Source organism: Mytilus galloprovincialis, chromosome 10 (genome assembly GCF_965363235.1).
Source record: "Mytilus galloprovincialis chromosome 10, xbMytGall1.hap1.1, whole genome shotgun sequence".
Lineage (NCBI taxonomy): Eukaryota > Metazoa > Mollusca > Bivalvia > Mytilida > Mytilidae > Mytilus > Mytilus galloprovincialis.
The window spans coordinates 86,134,837-86,157,407 of NC_134847.1; the positions used below are offsets into that span (position 1 = coordinate 86,134,837).

A 22,571-nucleotide genomic window follows, 5' to 3' on the forward strand; every position below is an offset into this window, starting at 1 on the left:
TTCGTACAAATATATTATGTGTGGTAGAAAAATCACTCGACTGTAAAGTGTTTACACATACGTTTACTGGTGATTACTTCCTCAACTGTATGGAACAACTTAGATATAATTAACAATGACTTTTAAGATAGATGTTATGACATCGGTAATAATTCTATCATTTGCTATTCTTAAAGGTAAGATGATATTTATCAAAACTTTTCTTAGTTTGATAGGCAATGCAAAACAATCAGAAAACAAAACCATCAAAAGTCAAAAACGGAAAGACCCCAAACAAATGACAAATCGGAAAACACAAACACATCAAAAGAATGGATAACAACTGTAATACCCCTGACTTGGTACAGGCACTTTCTTATGTTCAAAAAGGTCGATTAAACCTTGTTTGATAGCTTGTTAAACCTCTCACTTCCATGAAAGTCTCATAAAATTTCAATAAAATATTTTATTGACAATGATCTGTGATTGATTGATTGATTGTTGGTTGCTTAACACCCAGTGACAAATATTTCATGCATGTTCAGGACGAGAAAAGTTAGCAATGAACACAATAGGTAGGTCTTGTAATAGAGGCCATTCTTTATGATTGTCGAGGACATTTTGACTGCCACTGGAAAATTAGGGTATATTGGATAAGGCCAGAAATTTTGCCTTGCAAACAGGCCACATACGGCCCCTCAAAGAGTTCTTGTACATAGGAAAAATTGCAACAAATGATTTTCATATGTTTTTCATATGTTTTGAAAACATATGAAAAACATATGTTGCAATTTGTCCTGTGTAAGGGTTCGTAAGGTGCAAGGAGCATGGCATTCTCTTTTAAAACACTAGGCATCAGATTTAACGTCCCCATTCTGACCGAACGTGGCTGTAAACCTGATACATCCCACAGAGTCAAACGGACGTCCCACATTGACAAGCGTTTTACTGCCTGTCGGAAGAAGACAATGTGACCATATTTCTATTAAATCGGTCCCCCTTGACAGTATGACACATTAATATTTTCCTTAATTTGACTCCCATAATATGCTATTCAGATGAAAAACTAATGCATACAATTGTGTATATGTATTTGTAGAATTATAAAATTGAGAATGGAAATGGGGAATGTGCCAAAGAGACAACAACCCGACCATAGAAAAAAACAACAGCAGAAGGTCACCAACAGGTCTTCAATGTAGCGAGAAATTCCCGCACCCGGAGGCGTCCTTCAACTGGCCCCTAAACAAATATATACTAGTTCAGTGATAATGAACGCCATACTAATTTCCAAATTGTACACAAGAAACTAAAATTAAAATAATACAAGACTAACAAAGGCCAGAGGCTCCTGACTTGGGACAGGCGCAAAAATACGGCGGGGTTAAACATGTTTGTGAGATCTCAACCCTCCCCCTATACCTCTAGCCAATGTAGAAAAGTAAACGCATAACAATACGCAAATTAAAATTCAGTTCAGGAGAAGTCCGAGTCTGATGTCAGAAGATGTAACCAAAGAAAATAAACAAAATGACAATAATACATAAATAACAACAGACTACTAGCAGTTAACTGACATGCCAGCTCCAAACTTCAATTAAATTGACTGAAAGATTATGATTTCATCATATGAACATCAGGCACAATCCTTCCCGTTAGGGGTTTAGTATCATACCATCATAACATATATGAGAAGAACATAACCCGTGTCATGCCAACAACTGGTTTTTGAATAAATGTGTTTAGTTCCGATGCAAAGACCCTATAAGTGAATCAATATTAACGCCAAAATATGCAATCTTTAATGACCTGACAACAGTATCGTAACTATATCCCTTCTTAATAAGTCTATTCAAAGGTTTTGTTAGTTTTTGAGGTGAATACTGACACCTTTGTGCTTTATAAAGAATATTTCCATAAAATATTGGATGTAAAATACCTGAACGTATGAGAAGTCTGCATGTTGAGCTATATGTACGAATGATGTCCTTATACCGATGATAAAATTTAGTAAATGTCTTGACTAGTTTGTGATATCGAAAACCATGGTGTAATAATTTTTCAGTAATACATAAATTTCTCTAGTTAAAATCTAAAACATTGTTACATACACGAGCGAATCGTACAAGTTGAGATATATAAACACCGTAAGATGGTGACAAGGGAACTCACCATAGGAAACGTCGTACTTTTTCCAAGAAGGTGTGTAATTTTTATATAGTTTTTAAAATTTTAAAACGAAGTAAATTACTATTCAAATTAGATTTTTAGGCATACAGAGATACATCAATATCACAACTTGTGTTAAAACATACTAAACCACATGAAAAATTCAATGAAATAAACTTCATAAAAAACTTGCAAAGCCGAAAGGGAACAATTTTGGAGATTTGTATAACGAATACACGCACTTGACTATACGTCGAATTCTAATATAAATTCTACTTCAGCGTATCAAAAGAATCCTACTACAATTACCACTGAATGCAATTGTGTCAAAGGAGACAATGCCTCTGCAGCCAGATTTTAAAACTTAAATGCACGTGGATATCCACAAAATTCCACGTGCAAATACCAGAACATTACTGATCTAATCACAAAAGTAAAATCACAAAAATACTGAACTCCCAGGAAAACTCAAACGGAATGTCCCTAATCAAATATCAAAATCAAATGATAAAACACATCAAACATATTTGTCCCTAATATTTTATTAACTGTGTATTTGCATTCAGATATCGCAGATCAAATTTATTCGTTCATAGTGTGTTAATTTACGTTTCTTGATTGAGTTAAGCCTGCCAATTGATATTTTATCGTGTGTTTTTCTATGTTGTGATGTTATGCTATTGTTTCAGAAAAAAGGAGAAGGTTTGGTACCATTAAAACGTGTTATACCGCTGCAAATGTTTGTACCTGTCCTAAGTCAGGAATCTGATGTATAGTAGTTGTCGTTTGTTTATGTAATTTAAACGTGTTTCTCGTTTCTCGTTTTTTTTATATAGATTAGACCTTTGGTTTTCCCGTTTGGTACATTGACCTATAATGGTTTACTTTTATAAATTGTTATTTGGATGGAGAGTTTGCACTCACACCACATCTTCCTTATATAAATACATAAAACACATAAATATTAACTTCTCACAACAGTGAAAGGAAGAGCTTTTTCTCTGCTTTGACATTACACAAAACCCCAAAACCTTTTACATCTGGCAACTTTAACCCAGTCTTTACGTGTGGTATTCAATATGTGGAAAAGACATAAAACATTAACAACTTTGATATGTCAACATTTAGATCAACATAATCACAATCTAAAATGTATAAAATTCCTACCACTTGAAACCAAGCAGAAACAACCAGGACAATTACAGAAATGATTTGAAAAATCCCGCAATATTCGCACAATAATGCACGAGAAAACATCACATGCTGTTTCTTGGTTTCGAAAAACCTGAAAATCATAACCGGACATTTTCTTAAATTCAAATATGTAGAGGTACTGATTTGATTTATAGAATATTGATCCATAGCCGAATACCTCCATATTTCAATAATACAGAAGCAAGATAGATACACAAAACATTTATCAAAGTAAATACAGTACAGAAATATAAAAGAGGGGTGAAAGATACCAGAGGGACAGTTAAACTCTTATTCGAAAAATGAAACCGACATTGCCATAGCAAAAACAGAAAAAGACATACAGACAAACAATAACACAAAACACACATAATAAAATAATGACCAAACAAGACGAACCATACCACAAACTGGGGTGATCTTGGATACACCGGAAGGGTAAGCAGATCCTTCGCCACATGAAATAGTCATCATGTTCCTAAAGACGTGTGCACTTAAACTTATATGTTTTAACTGAAAATTTTCGTAAATGATGAAGCCGATGTCTATACGATAAAACGTCAAAATTGAATGCTCGACTTTACCAATGGAAATCAGTTGTCAACATCCTGTGTTTGATATGACTGCACGCTGTTTGCGTATGTATTATGCAAAACGGAGAAAAATCTTAATGCAATAACCATTCTGACAAAACGATATAGAAATATGAATGTCGCAGATCTAATTAGATTGATGCCTTCCATTGAAAAAACAATTATAATTTATTTATATTTTATACTGTTTTGTATTACAGTTATGCATGCAGCAGATCCTATAGACCCTTGTCCAAGTAAATTGAACCATATAGGTATATTATAAATTGTACTGTAATTGTACTTCTTTAGTTGTTCATTAAACAAAAATTTAACAGAAACAAGGTAAATAAATAATAGAATAAACAAATTATTGCATCAAACTTAAACAATAGGAAAGTTTAAGCCAACATTTCAAGATTGGTGCGGACAAATCGTCAATTGATAACATGTGCGACATCAACTCTTCAACTTTGTACTAGTTTGGCTTTATAAATATTTGATATGAGCGTCACTGATGAGTCTTATGTAGACGAAACGCGCGTCTGGCGTACTAAATTATAATCCTGGTACCTTTGATAACTTTATGTTCATCTTCATAACGACATATTGCATATATTGAGAGAAGCACTTCAGACATACGAAAAAGTGTTATTTCTCTCAATGGTGCAGTTAATCCTCTGCGTTGAAAAAAATAATTAGTTCAACTCAGTTCAAATCATGTAATGCTACAGACTCAGTAAATTTTTGTGACACATTTTAAAGTACCTGAAATATAATTTTTTAAGCACATCACCATTCTAAAATCAATATCAAATAAGAATAAGAATAAACAAAACAAAAAAGAGTCTTCACAAGAACTAGTTATGTAACCGTCAGAGAACAAAACATAAACCTGTTAATGGGAATGAATTGTGTGATCACCCTCCTTCAATTATTGAAATAAGTTAAAGATTATTTTATTGTTAAGAATGTAAAATAAATCGAAAGTCAAAGTGATAATACGGGTATAAGCATTGAATAACATATTGCATGAACCGCCTTTATGATAGCATTGCCGACAGAATAAACATTGGAGAAAAGTCGATAACAAAAAAAAATACAAATTCAAGGTGAATTCAAAATTGGAAGTCTATCAAAAGTCGAATGAAGAATTGTATAAACCAAAAGAAAAATAAGGACCTTCCTATTTCTCACTTGGTGCAGATACTTTCCGAAGAAAATGGTGTGTCAAACCACGTTTATCAGCTAGCTTGTATGGCATTTTTGTATAGTTCAAATCCTGTTAATCAAATAACAAATTAACATTGCACAAACGAGATTATCTTGTTATTAAATTTTGCATCTCAATAACTTTTATTATGAGAAGTCGAGTAAGAAAAAAATGTTTGTTGCTGTTGTATTATACAGGCACATACCTTTTAATATATCTTAAATTAATTGTTTCTGAAAAAGAACTAAGTGGACGGTATTGTGTTGTATAGGATAATGAACACCCATAAAAGTTTATCAAAACTGTACACTTCTATTTGCATGTTTTAAAAATCGAACTTAATACATCCAAACTGTTTTGATTGACAAATATAAAATTAATTTATTTTCTACTGTCTTCTTAAAACTATTGTGTATAGAGAATTGCAAATTCGTGCATTTAGCAGCACCACTTAATAAAAAAATTATATATAAACAAAGTGGGATGTGAGGTATAAATCGTTAATAGTTATGTATAGTTTTCTATTAAAAAAAGTATATCATTATGATCTTTATTTGAATATATAAGAACATGTAGATTTTTTCCTTAGTTTCAGAAATGTGTACAAACGATTCCGCAGTAGAAATTAGCATCGACGGAGGTATATCAGTTGACAGCGTATTATTACGTATAACGAAACAACAAAACAACTGTGTATGTCATGTTAGTCTACAAAATACTGACACTAATAACTATACTATATATATGGCTAAATATGAAGAACAAAGTAACACGGCCCCAGTCAGACAGAACTGCGGACTTGCAGTCGATGTTGAATATGTAGATACATCGGATATAACTGGATCACTTCAGTCGATTGAATGTACCTCTGGGACAAGTAGGCGGTCGATTACTTTGGGAGGGAATGAGCTTATTTTGAAATCAAGGATAATACCAGGAAACTTCACCAGAGGATACTGTATGCAGATATATAGGGGTAAGCTTTTGATAATGAGTATATCAATTTGAGACCCACTTTTTCTTGTAATACATGCATACTCAAATTCAAATGTATTCCCTTCTTGACCGGCATGAACAGTTTTTCACTTCTTGTCATCTTTTTAGTAAAACTTATCATTTTTACGCCTTAGCGACATACCAATAGAGGATATCACTTCAAATTTCACCCAAAGAAGGAGATGTAAAAACCATTCATTTCCGTTTGTTTAATAAACAGATATGACCAATGGCTTTTATATTTCTTTCGAAACAGGCTTACGGTGTCAAATGCTTTGTTGAATTTGTTCCCAATCTCATAGCATCACAACTTCATACGAGAACTGAGCGGTTTTTAAGACATATTTCGTATTTGTTAGCTAGGTATCCAAGTAATAAATTATCAGACATGCATCATTTTAACATTTGCACAGTTTATCTTTTGCCTAACGTTGAGATTTGGATAAATAAGAAAATGCGATCATTATAAACCAACATGTTCAGAGAACAAAACAACATTTTTCAAAACGATATATGTATAAATTTAAGGATCGAGTTTTGTTTATGTTATGATATTCAAGATTATGGATTAAAATCAATAGACCAAAACCTATCTGTGTTACTGAGCTTTTTTACAAATACAATCAGTATTGTTAAAGTTATTCACACTGACGAAATATTTGTCAGCACGATTAAATAACAACATCGTCGTATAATACCATCTTATATTAGTACCGTTATGCAAATTGTAAGACATTTTTTGTCATGCATCCGATTTCACCTAGATAGATGCACACGCCCGATGAAGCTAATTTGTTTAGCGAAATATTGCGTGAATAATATATAAAATATAACAACTAATTTTATAACACTCATTAGTGTGTTAAAGTTACATTCTTAGACACTTATATATATATATATATATATATATATATATATCAGCTACGTACTCTTGAATCTGATGGACTTAATGAGAGGGATGAAAACAGTTCTAACCAAAACCAAAGGAATAAATCCTGAATTTCATTCTATTTAACTAAAACAACTATTTGTTTAGATTTAAGAATTGTTATGTACGATAAACGGCAAAAATATGTTTTATATAGACCATCGATAAATATGTTAAACTTTTACACAAATTTAGTGTAGGTCAAGCTACAAAGATATTTTTTGTCATGCGAGTTCGTGGTCTAGTTGTTAAGACCGATGGCTACAGTGCTGAAGGTCCCGAGTTCGATTCTCACTCGGGGTGCTAAAAATATCAGCACATCAGAAGGGTAATTTTCACTCTCTCACACACATCTCTGGTACCCAGACCGGAATTTAAACTAGAATGGGTACTTTGGGGGCCTCAGTTGGTCAAAGTTGTCCCTTACTTTGACCTGGAGATCAATCTTCTGATATCTCTCTGGTTTGTCTGTTTCCACAAAGTGGCCCGGTGGTTCTCTCCGAGTACTTCGGCTTCCTCCACCATAATAACAGACTGCCCGGTGTCCTAGCACTCCCTTTGTGTTGGGTGGGGATTGATTGTGCTTGTAAAAATAATTGTCGTATAAACATACGTTAGTGACACATCTCCATTAATCCCGTTAGGGAGTGTACATGGATGCCACTGTACCCTCGCAGTTTTCGAGGGGTTCTTCGGATATCGGAGGCATTTACCAGTACATACATACATTACATGCATCCGATTTCAACTAGATAGATGCACACGCCCGATGAAGCTAATTTGTTTAGCGAAATAATGCGTGAATAAAATATAAAATATAACAACTAATTTTATAACACTCATTAGTGTGTTAAAGTTACATTTTTAGACACTTATATAATGCAATTTAGTAACTGCATCAGTTTATTTACAACCTGATCCCCACCTAGATAGATTGAATGTTGATTATTGCTATTTTTAGACACTATATATATATATATATATTGTCTAAAAATAGCAACAATCAACATTCAATCTAGGTTTTGGTTAGAACTGTTTTTCATCCCTCTCATTAAGTCCATTAGGTTCAAGAGTACGTAGCTGAAATATATATATATATATATATATGTCTAACAATTTGCATAACGGTACTAATATAAGATGGTATTATACGACGATGTTGTTATTTAATCGTGCTGACAAATATTTCGTCAGTGTGAATAACTTTAACAATACTGATTGTATTTGTAAAAAAGCTCAGTAATACAGATAAGTTTTGGTCTATTGATTTTAATCCATAATCTTGAATATCATAACATAAACAAAACTCGATCCTTAAATTTATATATATATCGTTTTGAAAAATGTTGTTTTGTTCTCTGAACATGTTGGTTTATAATGATCGCATTTTCTTATTTATCAAAATCTCAACGTTAGGCAAAAGATAAACTGTGCAAATGTTAAAATGATGCATGTCTGATATATAATTTATAACGACGGGTGCCACATGTGGAGCAGGATCTGCTTACCCTTCCGGAGCACCTGAGATCACCCCTAGTTTTTGGTATGGTTCGTGTTGTTTATTCTTTAGTTTTCTATGTTGTGTCGTGTGTACTATTGTTTTTCTGTTTGTCTTTTTCATTTTTAGCCATGGAGTTGTCAGTTTGTTTTAGATTTATGAGTTTGACTGTCCCTTTGGTATCTTTCGTCCCTCTTTTATAACTTGGATAACAAATACGAAATATATCTTAAAAACCGCTCAGTACTCGTGTGAAGTTGTGATGCTATGAGATTGGGAACGAATTCAAAAAAGCATTTGAAACCGTAAGCCTGTTTCGAAAGAAATATAAAAGCCATTGATCATATAAAAATAAAATACAGGTTCCAGCCCCGGCGCCGGGGAGGAAGTTACGAATCAAATCTACTCTAACATCATTAGGTTGATTTTCTAGGCACTTTATATATATATATTTATATATATATTACTTATAAATCCAACATTTCCGGTATGAATAGTTTTAATTCACGTTATATATGGTGTACAAATTTTAGCACCTCGTGTGTGTGGTTTACCATCTTTGCCGCAAGTTTATTGTTTTTTATTTGGTATAACATTAATATAAAGCTCCACTTCGTTACATCTTGTGATCCTCAATGGCAGTCAGCATGGTTTAAAAACATTAGTTGTTCGACCTGTTAGTCAAATGCGTTTGTTAAAATATACTTTTAATTTCTTTTGGTCTTTTGAAAAATGATGTTGTGCTGTATTTAGACCACTCTACAACGACATTTGTATTACATTCACACGATTAAAATTGCTTTTTTTCCCCAACACAGTCAGAAGTTTGAACGTTGTTATCAATTCAATCTTTTTAATAATATTGTTGATGATGAAGATTGCCCTGTTAAATTTTTCGACTGGAAATAATATTTAAAGCAATTTTTTAAACAGTTGCCAGCACTAACAACATATCATCACTTTCGGATGATGAAGGAATCACCAGGAGTAGTTTTTGTTAGGGAGTATTGTGACAATGATGAAAAACAGTTTCGGTTGTTAAAAAATAGAGTTGTAATTAACCCATTATCTGAACCAACGGAATTGCCAAAAAAGGGGTTAGACGCAATGCGTCAGTGGTACTTGTATCAAGAGATTAGGCCACTCTGTTATGGCAGCAAAGACATTACGTGCCCCAAACCCACTATACCAAAGCCGGAAATTACAGTTATTGAGGACAGACATAATACAAGAAAATGTGGTTACTGTAAAAAAAAAACTGGACACGAGACAAGTAGAAATGGAAAATTGTTGTGTCCACTGAAATCTAAATAAAATTTTTACTAATATAAACAAATTAAAGTACAGTTATCATGTTTTATTTTTAAATTAATACTAATTACTGATTCAAAACATGTGCATATATGAACACACATATTTTGAGTGACATACACATTTTAAGTTCTAAAGTTTTGAGTGATTTTTTTTTAAAAGTAGATCCATGGTTGCTATGGAAACCGAATGGTTGCTAAATTAAACTCAAATTCACTTATCAATAAATTAAGTTCACTTAAGTTACATTTTGATAATTTGAAAGACTAGAAACAAAAAAAAAAACCACACAACAATATATGTCAACTTGCAAGGAGAACTAAATAAGATAAACCTTAGAAATATTGCTAAGTGATACTATTTTTACAAAAAAATCGCGTTTCACAAAAATGACCATAATTCTATTAATTTTAATAATTCGACCAAAAACACTTTCTGTGTGTTTTGTATCTATGTATACTTCATAAAAATGCAAAAAACTCATTTTGGTCCTGATACCTCCATAAGCCTGAAAATCTCATGGCTAGTCACATATAAGAAACGAAACACCCGGCCACCGTAAGCGTTATTATTGTGAAGCCTAGGTAGCCGAGTGGTCTAGCGTGTCGGATACAGTGTAAGGTGATTTGGTGTCAGGATATCTTAGTAGCATGAGTTCGAATCCCGGCAAGGGAAGATCACAAAAAATTGCGAAAGCAAATTTACAGAACTAAATTGTTGGGCTGATGTTTATACGAATTATATATAGAATGTATTGTCAGGCTTGTATCACCATCACTGCTGGTGATCCGATGGATAAATCTGTTATAAAGGTCAGACGTACTTATCAATATAATTATTTCTGTGACTGTATCTGCATTTATTTGTGGGATCCTTTACAATAAATAATTCAGCTGATCTGTAACAATTCCATCTTAATGCCTTATATATCATGTACTGTATTAAGACGTTAGGTTAAAACTGACAAGGAAAGGTAACACCCGGCCACCGAAAGCTTAATTATTGTGAAGCCTAGGTGGCTGAGTGGTTTAGTGTTTCGGATACAGTGCATGGCGATTTGGTGTCACGATATCTCAGTAGCATGAGTTCGAATCCCGGCGAGGGAAGAACAAAAAGTGTGCGAAAGCAAATTTACAGATCTAACATTGTTGGGCTGATGTTTAGACACAGTTAAGCAACTAAGTTACTTTTGAAATCTGTGCTGTTGGAGATTCAGCATGTTCTTGCAAGACGAGGTCAATTAACCGAGCTTTTATAATACTTTCAAAACACAGGACAGTAAACTAACTGGTCTATAATTATCGGGTGGAATTTTGCCCTTATTTACACCTTTGAAGATAGGAACAAGGAAGCCTAGTTTCCAGTTTTTTGGTATACGTCTGAGTTTGACAATGAGATTACATAAGTCCGTTACACACTTCACAACAGGGATACCTCCGTGACGTAAATTCTCATTTTGTACTTTGTCATGACAATCCACCAGGTAAGTATTCACCTTCAACACCACAGGTTTAAATGATATCTTTGTATACGCTCTCAAAAGAACATTTATATTCATTGTCAACATTATCATTGTCTTTTGGATGGTACAGCTCATGAAATTACTCAAAGAAACAGTTTGCTACATACTCCCGAGAACTGTATACTTTATTTTCATAAACAATCTCTGGATATATTTTAGAAGAGCAACCTTTATAAACGTTTTATGTGTTTCCAAAACAACCGTCCATCACAATCTGCAGTTCATTTAGATCATCATAACACTTTTGCGTATACAGTTTGGTGTGTGGAATGAATCCGCATTTCCGAATTGCGATGTGCACAGCATTATGCAATATATTTACGAAGTCGTCATAGATAGTGTCAATATCAGCAAGAGAATAAGAGTTCATTTTATCAATTAATATCTCGAGGGGGTCAGTCAGCAGCTTTTGGTATTCATTGATCTGTGCATCAGTTACCTTATGCCAAGCAGGTAATTTGTCGCTGGAGTTTATTACACGATACGAGTCCGTCACAAACTCAATCACCACTGGCAAATGATCAGACGTGCTAATTATCCCCCCTTCATGAATGGTTTCATAGTACCTTAGTTTTCTATATATACTTTCATTACACAAGATATAATCTGACATTGTTTGTTTGGTTATATACGAATAATTTAGCCCTTTAATTTGTATACAGCAATTGATGCCAAGATTCAAATTTTGATAACTCTTTTGATTTATTACTTTTTGAAATAGGTCTATCTTAATCTAAGCAACTAAAATTTAAATCACCTGCAATTATACAATTACCTTCAACACTATGGTATGAATATTAATTATCTAATATGTTCATTTAACTCTTATAATTTTCAATAGAGTCATCAGATGGTAAGTAAGCACCAAAGATAAAAAGCGAACCATTAGTCTGTTTTTTTAGTTCGATACCAGCTACTCTTACTGGAGCTAATGTCACGTATTTCATTTACAAATAATTGAAGTGAAGTTTTGTATAATATGGCAATACCACCCTCACAATGATATGCATTATATCCTATGGGTAATGCATCAGCTTTGCCTATACAGTTGTACTCTCTTACTATAGGAGATAGATAATGTAAAGACCTTTCTTTCAATATATGTTCAGATATAACACATATATCACAATCACTGTTCTTTAACAATTTACTAAGACAAACAGGAGAGGACTTGATACCCCCGACGTTCCATGCTACTAACTTAATACTAGACATAAACAACAAAATGAGTAATACATTCAGAAATAATACAACAGTTGAAATATTAGTTCTATTCATTATTAAAGTTTTTAGTTTTCGCCTTGTTTTTGGTCGCTTGGAACCTCGGAGCCTCGTTGGTTATTATTTCTGGTTACTAAGCCAGCGCCTACAATGCACAGCAATTGGTCAAAATGTTGCAAGTGTATGTTTTAGGCTGTCAATGTATACAATCATTTCTTGCAGATCAAGCAATATATACTTGCAAAATGAATGATCAAAAAGGAAAATCAGGATCAGATGCTGATTGGATAACTGCATACCTTACCTCTGTTGATGAGTGTAAACAATATTGTCTGCAAACTAAAGCTTGTGTAGCTGTTCATTATGAGCATGACAACAATTATTGTTTTGTTTACAACAGGACATCAACAGTTTTCATTCGACGTAGTTCAACTTACTCACAGAAGCATTGTGTTGACACTCAAAGTAGGTAAATATAGTACTCAGCTCAGTCATTAACTGATTAGTCGAAATATGAATAAAAGATTCTTTTAAAAGACAGAAATATAGCGTTACACGTACATAACCAAAAGATGTACATGCTTTCTACTTTTATCTATAGTTATTGTCGTTAACTTAGAATATTTTTCGAAAAAGAAGTTAACATTACTCCTCCGTATATTTTATAAACTTCGCATCACTTTTGGAAAGGTGCAAAGAAATATTGCTAATATTAATAGAATTTTAAGCCTAAAACAAGAATGTGTCCATAGTACACAGATGCCCCACTCGCACTATCATTATCTATGTTTAGTGGACCATGAAATTGGGGTCAAAACTCTAATTTGGCATTAAAATTAGAAAGACCATATCATAGGGAACATGTATAGTAGGTTTCAAGTTGATTGGACTTCAACTTCATGCGAGACGGACGGACGGACGCACAGACAAGAACACATAATGCCCCTCTACTATCGTAGGTGGGGCATAAAAAGGCAGCACTGATGATTTTAAATGAGTTAATTATTATGACATTGGAAACAATACTTTCTGGAAAGCCTCATTGCATACATATCCAATGTAAAACCTGTCTATATATAGAACTACATTTAAGGTAGCACAATACAAAGATTATTTTACTCCCAATCAGACAACTTTAAACTGATGTAATTCATTTCATCCTTCTTTATATTTTATAAATGAGGTACCAAAAGAAAGAAGAAAGATTAATCCTTCAAATTGTGATAATTTCATTATGACATAATATATTACATAATCTATTATTATGTAATTAGCTGCTATATTGTGATGTCCACACTTGAATGAATTTAGCGCCTTTGTTCTTCATAGCATCCCAAAATATTTTATAAATTCTTGTACAACACAGCTTGACCTCCAAAACTGTGTCTCAGATTTCCAAAAACATCAAAAGAACAAATTTTATACCCAATTGAATTTAGTGATCTCTTATGAATTGATGTTGCAAACTTCATTGAAGATTTATGAGAGAATGAAATACAATAGGTAAAATCTGAGACACAGTTTTGGAGGTCAAACTGTGTTGTGCAAGAATCTATAAAAGAAGCTAAATTCATTCAAGTATGGACATCACGATATAGCAACTAATTACATAACAATTAATTATGTAATAATTATGTCATTATGAAATTATCACAATTTGAAAGATTAATCTTTCTTCTTTCATTTGGTACCTCATTTATAAAATTTAAAGAAGGATGAGTGGAATTACATCAGTTCAAAGATATCTGATTGGGGATGAAAAATCTTTGTATTGTGCTACCTTAAACACCATTTGTTCTTCAAATTTACCGTACCAATTCAGGAATATGACAATTGATATCAACTAGTCCGTTTCAATGTATGTTGGCGTTTGTTTTGTTGCACTTCAGTGTTTCTGTTGTTGTGTTTTTTTCCCTTCTTTTGGTCGATGTGTTTCACTCGGTTTCTGTTTGAAACCCGACTTTTTTTCCCCTATGGATATACTATTGTTACCTTATCTATAGAAAATCAATTTTAGATATTTCAAGGTATTTCACCAAATGACTCCAGAATATCTTTTTTATACTATTATATCAGACAAAGCATTGGTGATACGTAACTGCTCCAAAAATGTTATTTAAATATCATTTTTTTTCTCAGGCTGGAGTCAATGGTCCTTTAATGGCATAATTTGACGTCTGAATGATATTTAGATTGTTTAATTATGTTTTATGCAACTAGCATGAAACAGAATAAGAAATTCTGTATGCATATTTTTTTACTACCAAGATGTACTATTATATATTTATCTGTAATCAGTATTTAATAATTTTATAATTGAAGAATTGGAAATAAGATGTTACCCTCCAGAATCAACATTGCAATCAAACCAGGTATCTACTACAGAGGACACTGTTACAACAAAATTAAAAACACTAACAAAACCAACCAGCGATAACCAATTGACAGTTTCCACCACTCAGTCAACTATTGAAAGAGATAAAGAATATATCAAAGGTAAACATGATACTGGATAACTTTTAAAAATGTTTAAACTTTCTTTTACTTTTAAGGTGATATAGAATTTAGGAAAACGTTCTTTGTATTTTATACAGGTTAGAAAGCGTACAAGATATTCATTCATAATGCTTACATATATTTAAGAAGATGATATATGATAATAAGACAATTCTGCTACACAATCTGTAAAAGTAGACCTTAATCGGTCAAAGTACAGTCTTTGACACGGACCCTCGGCTCACTCGGAACAGCAAGTTATAGATGGCACCACAAGTAACTAGTGTAAAACCATTCAAACAGGAAAACTAACGGCTTAATCTATGTAAAAAAACGAAAAACACTTATTAACCACATCAACAAACGACAACCACTGTACAAGGGTTCCTGACTAAGAACATTTGCAAACAAATGTAGCGGGTTTAAACGTTTTAACATGCCCCAACCTTTATCATAACATGAAACAATAATGTAAAATTACAGCATAGAAAGACACATTATAAATAATATCAAATGACATAACACAATATAAATTCAAAATTAAATAAAAAAAGGGGTTGAGATGTAGAACAATATCAGAGATACAAACATAATCTTGAAGAAAATGCCGCCAAATAAAATAACGTATATGTACGCAGGTAAATACAATTATTTGTGTTGTATGGTTAACATGCATTTACGTAAGACAATCCATGCAGATAATATTTTCTATTAGGATTGAAATTAACAATACAGTTGTCTATTGAGCAATTATTTATTTTTTATCATGAGCAATTAAATCTGACAGAAACCGTATAGTGTTACGCAATGTATCCAGAGAATCTGTCTGGTAGAAAAATAAGTTACTGTTGACATTCAAAATCGAACTTGATCTATGTTTAAAGTCCATGACTCAATATCATATGCTAATTTCTTGAACAATTTGTGAATGGTAATTTTTAAATATCTGTTAATTTTAAAAAATCCCAATTTTATTTTAGATCATATATAGATACAACTTTTGAAATGAACGCTGTCAAGGTGACCAAATTAAAGTACAAGTCTTAAAGTTCTTGACCAGCTTTACTTTCATTGTCATCTGGCGGTTGGGTTGCAATCCAATCAATATAAAGGAAAAACCTTTGAACAATGAGTCGTATGATATTTGGTTTGTTAGAACTAGACAGTCGCTTTTTCTAATAAACAATCATTTCAGATACACATCCTTCATTTTTGGTGGCATTAATTATTGCTATTATTGGTTGTACCGTTGCTGTCATCTTTGCTGGGACAACTTTATTTTACAAAAGGTACTTTACGATATATTTAATCAGAAATGTAGCATGTCTTTATATAGCAGTTTCTGTCGATTATACACCCGTTGAAAGAAAATTCTATGTGGCAAATTAAGATTGGGGGTTTTTGGGCTAGGTAGGGCTCGCGTGTCTATGCAACGGTTTTTCTTTTACTTCTTTTTTTATTTTATTTTCTGCCATTATCTGTTTTGTATACTAGTAGCTAATTATGTTTTAATTTCATTCGGCATCTCCTTACATTTTGCGTTTCCTTATTCTCTTAGCATGTGTCAGGTTTAATGTAGAACTAATAAAATTTTCTGTCTATGACTATTTTAAGTCTAGAATATTAAAAGGAAATGTGGTAAACTATTCAACTTCTGTTTTTAGATTATGAAAGCTTTTAATTGGTCCTAGTTTTACAACCGAATGAATTTTATAATGCCTATCTAAATCTGCCATTATTACAAAAGAAAAAAATCAAAGGACACAATGATGTTCCTATCATTTGAACTTTTGATTTTGCCATTTGCTTTCCGTATAAATTTTTCCTCTGAGTTTTTTTACTTTTACAAGATTGTGGAATAAAAAAGATGCAGTTTAAAACATTTCAATAAGTAATGATAGTGTAAAACGGTAAGCATGTTAAAATATATAATGAATTAATAAAAACAAAAATACAATTTAGTACAATCAAACAGTTGTAGTAATCTAATCTGATTTAACATATTTTCAGACAGTTGCTTACACAGAAAAGTAAAAGTCCATTGGCATCTAGCGTTAATTATGTCGACCTTAGTGTAGCGAGGGATGATTCTGACTACAGCGCTATCAATACTCAAGTTGTGAATGAACAGTATGAGACAGTCAATGCGAGAACATGAATCCGTGCATTATCGTGTTTACATCGTGATCATATAAAACTTTAATTATCACATATATCGGGTCATTTATTTATAAATAACGTAACATTGGACTTTAAAAGAAACACAATGCTTAACTACTTTATCGAATTTGTCAAACAGAATTGACTTTATAATAGTTTACGAGCAATACACAAACTTTGTTCATAGAAATTCAAAACGTTACTAAAGATACCAGCATCGAGGACGAATTCGGATATTTAAATAACTATAAATGGTGTAAAAGAAACATCACTGTACAAAAAAGCAAAATCAACAATAGGAAAAGTAAACTCAATTGTGTATCAAAAATGTTTGTGTGGAGTTCGTGTATACCGGTAATTTCTGCGTTTTAGAAGAAGTTGCAATAAAAAAGAGAAAGTAAACGGACAATATTTCAAGTCGACAACAAACAATCCGACCAAAGAGCAAAACAAATCCCAGTCCAATGCCATCAATGGCTCTTGAAAGAAGCGATGAAACTCCGTATACATACTTATTCCTATCAAAAAGTAAAATCACAAAAATACTGAACTTAGAGGAAAATCAATTCGGAAAGTCCATAATCACATGGCAAAATCAAATAACAAAAGGCATCAAAAACGAATGGACAAGAACTGTCTTATTCCTGACTTGGTACAGACATTTTCATATGTAGAAAATGGTGGATTAAACCTGGTTCTATAGCGCTTACCCTCTCACTTTGATGACAGTCTCATCAAATTCCGTTATATTTACATTGATGCATGAACTTAACAGACACAATAAATAACATAGTCAAAATATGGGTACATCAGTCATCATCGAATAACAATTTTAACAGGAACAATTTAACAGAACACAAAAACATCTATCTACAAACACGCTCATTGATTTGTGTGTCTGACTTCAGATTTTTTATACGTCACATAAATTTGTCGTTCAATGTGCATACAAACAATTTTAAAATTTACATAGGCAATGTTAGCATATAGGGTTAAACATTCAAAAGTATGTAAGAATACATTTCAGAAATAGACCGAGATTGAAAATAGTCCAAAAGTCATATATAGAATTTATGAGAATCCACAAATAGTTAATTTCAATACGCGATTGAATGATTTTGACATTTATGGTTCAACGTATTTTGAAATTCATAATAGAAATATATCATAATAACATAAACTGGAACATTATCATACTGACGGGGTCTTTTAAAGTACAGATTCACGTTATAAGAACCAAAGAAATACAAAAAGTCGCATATAAAAAGCACGCCACCAAAAAATGAAAGACAATACAAACACATTGACCAGATGTATAAGTACCAAGCCACGTCAAACGGATATCACATAAAACCATTCAACAGTAAAAATAATATTTAAAATAGAACAAAGACAAATGTAAAAACTATGAAACACGTTATTAAGATGATACACAACATCACTACGCAGAATCTATACATCAAGACCATCGAATATTTATCAACAAGGTCTTGGTACCTTACGATGAACTTTTTTAGAAAAAGGACGAGACGTTCTTTGACATACCACTGGTTCATCAACTTTCTACTCAGACACTGATGACGTTTTACAAAGTCTGAGTAGGAGCTGCAAGCTCTTGAATATCGAATAAGTTGGGAAATATATATCCCATATGCAGGTGAAGTTGGTATATTGCTACTAAGGTGGGGGAAATTTATAATTTCAAAATTAAAATCGTCTCGTTTGTCATAGATTCTGGTACTGAGATGACTGTGGAAGTCGAATTCGAGATATAAGTCTAAAAATGAGGCGGAGGAAGCCGTGTCTGTTGTTTCTTTAATCTCTAGTTCTGGGGGATATATTAATGGAACCCAATCAGAAAAGTTCGGATTGTTTATGGAAAGAACATCAACAATATATCTGAAAGTGAAATTAAATAATCTGTCTTCTTTGATCTTCTTGTTTTTGACAACTGTCTGGAGGAACTCCGAATCATAAGAAAATAAGAGAAGGTCGGCAAGCTGAGGTGCACAGTTTCTTCTGTTCTTCTGTGTAGCATGTTTTACCTTTTTGTTTGTCACTATTAACGAAATATGCCTTATGAAATCCCAAAGTAATAAATTTATAGCGTATGCTACTATTTTTATGTTGGAAGGCATTGTGGATTATTTCTTAAAGGCGATTTTTCAATTTCACATTGGGAATGGTGGTATACAGGGTTGAAAAATCAAACGTTTTGATAGAACTAATTTCAGAAAAAGACCGAGATTTAAAATTGTCTAGAAGTTCTTTAGAATTTTTAAGAATCCACATATGGTTAATACCACTACGCGAGTAAACAATAGTGTCATTTTAACACGCATCACAATCAACACACACAGGGCGGCCCAGTTACCATTTCAAAATTATAGTATTAGTTTATTGATTTTGATTCCATAATATATTTGATAAATTGTTTTATTATATACTTAGACTAAATAACATATGATTTTTACCGTATGATCATAGCATTAAATTTACGTAGATTTCATATTTTTCGAATTGATGCTTAGCGGGCTGATATGAGAAGTTTATCACATGCTACGACTTTTATCACATGCCTTTCCGTAATGTTATTGCATGGCATTCCGATGATACTCGGCAGTTCCGGAAAAAACACCTCAATGGTAAGTTTCAGTGAAACACATTAAAAGGTAGGGTATTTGGATACTGGAAAGTATATTTTGTAAAATAAAGAAAAAAACCCACATCAAATAAACAAATGATAAAATAAATGCATTTTTAAGTTTCTAACATAATTTAGAAAGTTACTTTAAAAATGTTGACTTTTTCAAACAGTGTTCATTATGATATTGTTGATTTTTTTTTATCTTCCATATTAAAATATGTATTACTGCTGTTTTTCTTCTCAGTTGAGACAAATTGAATGAACTACCTTTGGGATGCAACGTCCGTGAACTTTTCACTCTTTGAATCTCTATTTGAGAACCACATAAAAGGACCATTTATACATTAATCTTTTACTTTTCTTGATTGTTAAATCATATGTTAAAAAGATCATAACATGTCATTTTTCATGTCGCATGTATTATCAGTCCTTGGTTAATATCAGCACTCCAGCCATGCGGCTCTCGGGCTGATAGTGAACCTAGGGCTGATAATACATGCGATATGAAAAATGACATGTAATAATCTGATAGTTGATTTTATTATGAAGAAGCCATGTCATTCATACTATTGCAATGTGATTTGTTTACACCTTCAACTCAAGGCTTATTCATATTCACATTACTATAAGACGTGTCACGGTACTTATCTATCCCAAATTCATGTATTTGGTTTTGATGTAATATTTGTTATTCTCATAGGATTTTGTCTATGCTTAGTCCATTTCTGTGTGTGTGTGTGTTACATTTTATGTTGTGTCGTTGTTCTCCTCTTATATTTAATGTGTTTCACTCTGTTTTAGTTTTTTATCCCGATTTTGTTTTTTGTCCATGGATTTATGAGTTTTGAACAGCGGTATACTACTGTTGCCTTTATTGATGACAAAAGAAGTCTTTTAATAACTATGATGAGATTATTCAAAACAAATATCACCCGTTATACTAAGTCAAAAAGATACAATTGCTCATTGGTGAACTGCTATTTCACTTGGTATTAACAGTCGAGTATTACGACACTGGCACCATTGAACACATATTTTCTAATCGCCCCGTTGATACAATTAACAACTAGGTTCCAACTTCTCTAGAACAATAACATAAATTATTTGGTTATTTATTAAGTTATAAAGTTCTCCAGATGTGAAATTATTGATACACCATTGGATAACATGGTTTCTTGTTTGCGCGTTTATTGTTAAGGTACATCTTGGAAAACACGAGTACTATTCTTTGTTGTGTTTTGTGTGCTGTTGTTTGTGATTTTCTTTTTTCACATGACATTGTCAGTTTGTTTTTCAATTTATGAGAGCGAAGATCCTTTTAATGTCTTTAAAATCTATCAAATCTAATTTCATAATATGTTACTGAATAAAGTAAAAGATGAATTAAATAAATGTCAAAATTATTTGTAATAAGTTGTAAAACTAAACATTTATTATTTTGAGTTCGCTTTCTTTGGTAGGTGTACTTTAATGGTAAAATAAAGTCAATGTTGCAATTGAATTGTTTGTGAAAAGTGGATTTTTTTTAACCTTTCAAATGACAAAATTGCGGAAATGTTATGAACTGAAAGTATAATTTATCTATTGTCACTTCATGAATAAAGTATGTTAAGCGCGGCCAAAGAATTGCTTGACTTTTGATTGATTCCTGAGGTTACTTCCTCAATCATATGGAGAAGATTATAAGTAATGAACAATGGAGTTCAAGATTCCTTTCTTTACATCGGTTATCCTCATGTTGCATGTACTTACTGTTTTAAAAGGTATGATGATGATTTAGTAAATGTTATTTCTTAATTAAAGTTTTAGTTCCAAAATTTGCACCTTCTTTTAATGATATTGTTTAGAAACTATTTTTACCATTTTTATGTCATGTTTTTCTGGTTATATCAAAAGTTTAAGTTTTAAATATATATTTCTGCTGAGTATAATAATATAAACATTGTGTAGTTGTTTTAAAGGTTTGTGTACATAGAGTATGAAACAAACAAAAAATGTCAGTAATTTGATTCTTTTATTTATATTTAGCTGAGGAAATTATATTTATGTCACTAATCGTGCATATCTACTATACTGTAGGTGTGTATTAAGGTCAAGGTACTTCAAATATACAATATCACAGATTTTGGTAAAAAATTACAAACACCTTTAGCTTGTTGAATTAAATTGAAAAAAAAATATAAAAAAATGCATTTATATCTCTTTTATTTTTTGAAATTCTAATTGATCATTTTGTCAAAATAAATGTAAACTTGAAAAGAAAAGAAAGCATATGAAATTGGCGGAAAATGTGCATGAGGACTTTCCATTTTGAAATTTCCTTGGAATAAAGTAATTTTGTTATAATTTTACTTTGTTCTTGTTATCGTCAAATCTCCCGTTTTCAATGGACAGATGTTACCGTAGCCGTATTTGGCACACCTTTTTAAAATTTTGGATCATCAATGCTCTTCAACTTTTTACTTGTTTGTCTTTATAAATATTTTGATATGAGCGTCACTGATGAGACTTATGTAGACGAAACGCGCGTCTGGTGTACTAAATTATAATCTTGGTACCTTTGATGACTGTTTTTATAAATTGAAATATTTTAAATCACAAATTTTCATTTTATTGACGTAAAATTATAAAAGGGTCATATACGATGACATTTTCTTCATTTATA

General features: G+C 32.1%; 3 long non-coding RNA genes across 3 annotated transcripts in view; all 3 read left to right on the forward strand.

Moving 5' to 3' along the window:
* LOC143049423 (uncharacterized) overlaps positions 1-22,571 on the forward strand; it is a 127,048-nt gene that overhangs the window by 14,926 nt on the left and 89,551 nt on the right. The window lies entirely within an intron of this gene.
* On the forward strand, positions 73-13,066 carry LOC143049420 (uncharacterized). Its single transcript, XR_012970230.1, has 4 exons — positions 73-176; positions 4,136-4,189; positions 5,717-6,103; positions 12,826-13,066. It is a non-coding gene; the product is annotated as an uncharacterized LOC143049420 (long non-coding RNA).
* LOC143049421 (uncharacterized) lies at positions 14,907-17,661 on the forward strand. Its single transcript, XR_012970231.1, has 3 exons — positions 14,907-15,099; positions 16,295-16,388; positions 17,110-17,661. It is a non-coding gene; the product is annotated as an uncharacterized LOC143049421 (long non-coding RNA).